This window comes from Coregonus lavaretus (assembly GCF_964263955.1).
Source record: "Coregonus lavaretus genome assembly, chromosome: 19".
Lineage (NCBI taxonomy): Eukaryota > Metazoa > Chordata > Actinopteri > Salmoniformes > Salmonidae > Coregonus > Coregonus lavaretus.
This window is the reverse complement of record NC_140006.1, coordinates 41,091,988-41,099,273: the sequence shown is the minus strand read 5'-3', so window position 1 is coordinate 41,099,273 and position 7,286 is coordinate 41,091,988.

Genomic DNA, 7,286 nt, shown 5'->3' with positions numbered 1-7,286 from the left:
AGATCTGTCATTCTAATTTAAAGCAAGTCTAAGAAGCGGTAGATCTGTTCTATGTGCGCTATTTCTATGCTTCCCGTTAAGTTTAGCATTTTTGCTTGTTTTGTCACATAAACTGAAATTAGGCGAACTATTAGCATTTAACAACCAGGAAATTTCAGCATAGTGCATCTTTAACAGTCAGTTACAGTCAGAATAAAAAGTGACAGAGTAACTACAACCAGTTTTGCTTGCTTGGATCTACCATAGTAGGAGAGTAAATAAACCAGGCCCGTATTCACAATTCATCTCAGAATAGGAGTGCTGATTTAGGATCAGGTTTAGGATCAGGTTTAGGATCAGGTTTAGGATCCGGTTTAGGATCAAGGCAAAACGGATCCTAGATCAGCGCTCCTACTCTGAGACCCAGTAGTATTCCATCATATTCAGCTGTGAGAGAAGTGAGCCATCGTGTAGGTCTGAGAGGAACTGCTGAAATGATTACTTTCTATCAGCTTCAAACCTTTTTACCTCTGGAGAATTCATACATGATGGAAGCTTTTTTTCGGAACTGAGATTGTGTGAAAAGAGCGTAACGGAGGGGATCTGATGAACCACTCTCACGTGATGTGATACTGACTTCCCTTAGCCTGGCCTGTTCTATAGAATAGAATAGAATATCTTAATTTTTTCCAGAATGAACTTCGGTATCATTCTGTGTGACTGTCCAATTCAGTTGAAAACCAGCCCAAATGCTTTGTGGGTGATTTATCATGGGTATTATACTAGATAATTCCGTATCCTGCAATGCAGCTAAATCTGTAATTTCTCTTTTTAGCCCTCTTTTCCCACAAGTCCTTGTAAACAATGTCATTTTCATAACTCACTTCCTCCCTCTCTTCTTTCTGTTTCTGTTCCCTTATTGTAGCCATACATTTATAAATTAGTCAGCTAATACCCCAACAGCAGCAGGCGTTGCTGAATCATTGAAATGCCCCAATTAGCCAATGGCTAATTTGTTGCTAATAGGATTTAATGAATAGGCGCATCAGATCCATTCTACACCCAGTCCAATGGAACCCGTAGAAATATAATTAGTTAATTTCATAACTAATCTATTTATATGGTGGAATCTCTCCTTCTGGACATATGGATTGTCTTGGAGTAGTGTTTCTTAACTCCGGTACACTGAAGTGCCTTCAAGGGCACACTTTTTTTGTAGCCAAGCACAAGCATACCTGATTCAACTAATCAAGGGTAATGAGTTATACTGTATGGGGCGACAAATTGCCCTTACAGTGTATTAACCTCCAGCTAGCACGGTTCCAAAGCCTTTGAGGCAAACCATGTTTCTTTTGACCACATCAAAGAATTGTTCTACCTATCCCAGCCTGTGTATGCTTGCAAGAGGAGAGAGAGAGAGAGAGAGAGCGAGAGAGAGAGAGAGAGAGATTTCAAAAAGAGAGCAAAAGGCCTTTGCAATGCCAATCATCTTCAAGGGGCTTAGCACTGGATTTAGCACTGGGTTTAGCACTGGGTTTATGGCCTGAATAGCAACGTTTTGACACAGCAGAACACACTAGTAAAGGGCACACTGAGCAGATGTCAACCTACTGCTGTGCACTACTGTCAACTGGCTGGGAGGGCCAGCTCTGCTTGAGGGCATGGGAACATATATAGCACGCACACAATGCACGCACACACACACACATAATTTATTCTCATTCAAAATCCTATTTTCCCTAACCCCTAAACCTAACCTTTACCCCTAAACCTTTTTCCTTGTGGGGACCGGCGGAATGTCCCCACTTGTCCGAATATTCCTTGTTTTCCTATCCTTGTGAGGACTTCTGGACTATAGTAAAACCAAACATACAGCAGCCAGGGAGGCTCTCACATATCTCCTGGCACCAACATATTTCTCTATTTAATTTAATTCCCCTTGTGTTGATGCCAGATACAGCTTCCATACGTTAGTTCCAACACCCGGCTAAAGTAAATGAGTCATTGGAGTTGTGAGTAATTATCTGATCGTAAAACATGGATACTTCCCAGTCTGTATGGGACCAGAGGGAAGGTCATTCTACACTCTAAGAAAAAAGGGTTTCAAAAAGGGTTCTTCGGCTGTCCCCATAGGAGCACCCTTTTTGGTTCCAGGTAGAACCCTTTTTGGTTCCAGGTAGAACCCTTTTCAGTTCCATATAGAACCCTCTGTGGAAATTGTTCTACATGGAACCCAAAAAGGTTCTACCTGGGATAGCCAAATAACCCTTTTAGGTTCTAGATGGCACCTTTTTTACTAAGAGTGTATGCACTTGTGGAGATCTGAGAAGATTTGATTGGTATAAGCATCATGGCAATACCTTCACCTAGCCAATCAGAAAACAGGGTGGATGTATTACCATATTTGCTTCCACCTGTCAAATCCTCTCAGATCTCCTAATGAACAGTAGTACGGCCCCTGAACAGTAGGACAGTATTACTGAACAGTAGGACAGTATTACTGAACAGTAGAACAGTAGTACTGAACAGTAGGACAGTATTACTGAACAGTAGGACAGTATTACTGAACAGTAGGACAGTATTACCGAACAGTAGGACAGTACTACCGAACAGTAGGACAGTATTACCGAACAGTAGGACAGTACTACCGAACAGTAGGACAGTATTACTGAACAGTAGGACAGTATTACTGAACAGTAGGACAGTATTACTGAACAGTAGGACAGTATTACTGAACAGTAGGACAGTAGTACTGAACAGTAGGACAGTATTACTGAACAGTAGGGCAGTATTACTGAACAGTAGGACAGTATTACTGAACAGTAGGACAGTATTACCGAACAGTAGGACAGTATTACCGAACAGTAGGACAGTATTACCGAACAGTAGGACAGTACTACCGAACAGTAGGACAGTATTACCGAACAGTAGGACAGTATTACCGAACAGTAGGACAGTAGTACTGAACAGTAGGACAGTAGTACTGAACAGTAGGACAGTATTACTGAACAGTAGGACAGTATTACTGAACAGTAGGACAGTAGTACTGAACAGTAGGACAGTAGTACTGAACAGTAGGACAGTAGTACTGAACAGTAGGACAGTATTACTGAACAGTAGGACAGTAGTACTGAACAGTAGGACAGTATTACTGAACAGTAGGACAGTATTACTGAACAGTAGGGCAGTAGTACTGAACAGTAGGGCAGTATTACTGAACAGTGGGACAGTAGTACTGAACAGTAGGACAGTAGTACTGAACAGTAGGACAGTATTACTGAACAGTAGGACAGTATTACTGAACAGTAGGACAGTAGTACTGAACAGTAGGACAGTATTACTGAACAGTAGGACAGTAGTACTGAACAGTATGACAGTATTACTGAACAGTAGGACAGTAGTACTGAACAGTAGGGCAGTATTACTGAACAGTAGGACAGTAGTACTGAACAGTAGGACAGTATTACTGAACAGTAGGACAGTATTACTGAACAGTAGGACAGTATTACCGAACAGTAGGACAGTAGTACTGAACAGTAGGACAGTAGTACTGAACAGTAGGACATTAGTACTGAACAGTAGGACAGTAGTACTGAACAGTAGGACAGTATTACTGAACAGTAGGACAGTATTACTGAACAGTAGGACAGTATTACTGAACAGTAGGACAGTAGTACTGAACAGTAGCACAGTAGTACTGAACAGTAGGACAGTATTACTGAGCAGTAGGACAGTAGTACTGAGCAGTAGGACAGTAGTACTGAACAGTAGGACAGTAGTACTGAACAGTAGTACAGTAGTACTGAACAGTGGGACAGTATTACTGAACAGTGGGACAGTATTACTGAACAGTAGGACAGTAGTACTGAACAGTAGGACAGTAGTACTGAACAGTAGGACAGTAGTACTGAACAGTAGGACAGTAGTACTGAACAGTAGGACAGTAGTACTGAACAGTAGGACATTAGTACTGAACAGTAGGACAGTATTACTGAACAGTAGGACAGTATTACTGAACAGTAGAACAGTAGTACTGAACAGTAGGACAGTATTACTGAACAGTAGGACAGTATTACTGAACAGTAGGACAGTATTACTGAACAGTAGGGCAGTATTACTGAACAGTAGGACAGTAGTACTGAACAGTAGGACAGTAGTACTGAACAGTAGGACAGTAGTACTGAACAGTAGGACAGTAGTACTGAACAGTAGGACAGTAGTACTGAACAGTAGGACAGTAGTACTGAACAGTAGAACAGTAGTACTGAACAGTAGGACAGTATTACTGAACAGTAGGACAGTATTACTGAACAGTAGGACAGTAGTACTGAACAGTAGGACAGTAGTACTGAACAGTAGGACAGTAGTACTGAACAGTAGGACATTAGTACTGAACAGTAGGACAGTAGTACTGAACAGTAGGACAGTAGTACTGAACAGTAGGACAGTATTACTGAACAGTAGGACAGTAGTACTGAACAGTAGGACAGTATTACTGAACAGTAGGACAGTATTACTGAACAGTAGGACAGTATTACTGAACAGTAGGACAGTATTACTGAACAGTAGGACAGTCCTACTGTTCAGTAATACTGTCCTACTGTTCAGGGACAAGCTGCTATTCAGATCTGTTTCTCACAGTAGCCATATCAGATGTAGACTCAGTCAGTCAGTCTCACTACTCCCAGGCAGTCTTCCTCCAGTGAGAGATGGCTAAGTATTGTTTGCATATAAAGCATATTTCATGCTTGGTTTCCTCCACCTATTATCTGACCTTCCCAATCTGAATGGTGAAATGGTTTTCAAAATGCATCTCATCTGTCCAATATCAGCCTGTCTTAAGTGGGGCTCAGTCAAGCCAGAAAAAAAGGAGGGGGACCAACTCATAGCTGGTTTCAGCACCAAGGATAGTGGTTGATGCTGTCGTTATGGACGAAGCCAGAGTGATCCCGATCAGAGCCTGTTCCTGAACTGAATGACTATGAGTTACAGCCTGAATAATGTTTGTGAGGTGCATTCATGACCATGATCCATTGGTCATTGGTTATTGCACCTCAACATCAGCAAAAGGGAGGGAGAGACTTGTGCGTAGCTAGCTAACGCTAGATTTCTTAGCATAGCTAGCTAGCTTTCTTGAGTTGTTGTAGGTCGATTGTGCCTTGGATGTTTTTGGATTACTGCCAAACTTGAACTCCACTTGGATTTACTCTTCTGTGGCCCAGTGTAGCGCTTGCCACCCTCCCAGGTTTCCACCGGCCCGTACTGAAAACGACATCCCCTGGCCACGGCCTCCGTTGCATTGCTGTTTTGATGGGCCCCAGCATTTAATCGCATTGAGTAAGTCACCGCTCTCTTCTTGCTGTTGTTATGCTGGCGAGTTTTGTGCCTTGGTTGTGTTTATTGTGGGTCCTAGTGCTGGCTGGATTCTAGTCTGTGGTTGGGTTCAGGCTTGCTGCCTATAATTGTGGTGATCCTAAACACTGTGTGATTCAATCTAACTAACTATCACATTGTGTGGATTGAATTACTTTTAGCTGATTCCTCGCCAACCTATTTTATTTGTGTGGATTTTAACCGAATTTTTTCAAAATGGCTTCTACCACTTTCCGTCATATGGGGAAACTGACTTTTCCAGATTGGCAGCAACCACCTTCAGAGACTATGGGGAACGTTGCATCCCATGTAGGAGCTGCACCTATATTGCACAGTTACGGGATAATATTGTCCGGACAAATTTCCAATGTGGAAACTGTCAGCATATTGAGGAATATACACTACCAGTCAAAAGTTTGGACACACCTACTCATTCAAGGGTTTTTCTTTATTTGTACTATTTTTTTACATTGTAGAATAATAGTGAAGACATCAAAACGATGATATAACACATATGGAATCATGTAGTAACCAAAAAAGTGTTAAACAAATTAACATATATTTTATATTCTCCAAGGGGAGGGGGGGCCGGGATGGGAGGATGGGGTAGGATGGGAGGGGTGGGTGAGATGGGAGGGGAGAGGTGACTTCCCTAGGGAGGAGTCTTTGCAGGGCAGCCCTGGCCAGTCAGTCAGAGAGTGGCTACATGGTGGTGAGGCAGTGGCACGACAACCAGGCTGAGGAGTAGAGAAGGAAAAGGTCACTGCAATGTCTCAATCTGCTTACTCTGGACGTCCAGCTCAGACATACAGTACCAGTCAAAGGTTTGGACGCACCTACTCATTCAAGGGTTTTTCTTTTCGGTCTGCCGAACACCTTACTGGGGGCAAACTACCTGCCCTCCAGGACACCTACAGCACTCGATGTCACAGGAAGGCAAAAAAGAAGATCATCGACATCAACCACCCGAGCCACTGCCTGTTCACCCCACTATCATCCAGAAGGCGAGGTCAGTACAGGTGCATCAAAGTTGGGACCGAGAGACTGAAAAACAGCTTCTATCTCAAGGCCATCAGACTGTTAAATAGCCATCACTAGCACATTAGAGGCTGCTGCTGCCTATTGAAATCACTGGCCACTTTAAGAAATGGAACACTAGTCACTTTAATAGTGTTTACATATCTTGCACTACTCATCTCATATGTATATACTGTATTCTATAATATTCTACTGTATCTTAGTCCATGCCGCTCTGTCATTGCTTGTCCATATATGTACAGTGAGGGAAAAAAGTATTTGATCCTCTGCTGATTTTGTACATTTGCCCACTGACAAAGAAATGATCAGTCTATAACTTTAATGGTACGTTTATCCGAACAGTGAGAGACAGAATAACAACAACAAAAATCCAGAAAAACACATGTCAAAAATGTTATAAATTGATTTGCATTTTAATGAGGGAAATAAGTATTTGACCCCCTCTCAATCAGATAGATTTCTGGCTCCCAGGTGTCTTTTATACAGGTAACGAGCTGAGATTAGGAGCACACTCTTAAAGGGAGTGCTCCTAATCTCAGCTTGTTACCTGTATAAAAGACACCTGTCCACAGAAGCAATCAATCAATCAGATTCCAAACTCTCCACCATAGCCAAGACCAAAGAGCTCTCCAAGGATGTCAGGGACAAGATTGTAGACCTACACAAGGCTGGAATGGGCTACAAGACCATTGCCAAGCAGCTTGGTGAGAAGGTGACAACAGTTTGTGCGATTATTCGCAAATGGAAGAAACACAAAATAACTGTCAATCTCCCTCGGCCTGGGGCTCCATGCAAGATCTCACCTCGTGGAGTTGCAATGATCATGAGAACGGTGAGGAATCAGCCCAGAACTACACGGGAGGATGTTGTCAATGATCTCAAGGCAGCTGGGACCA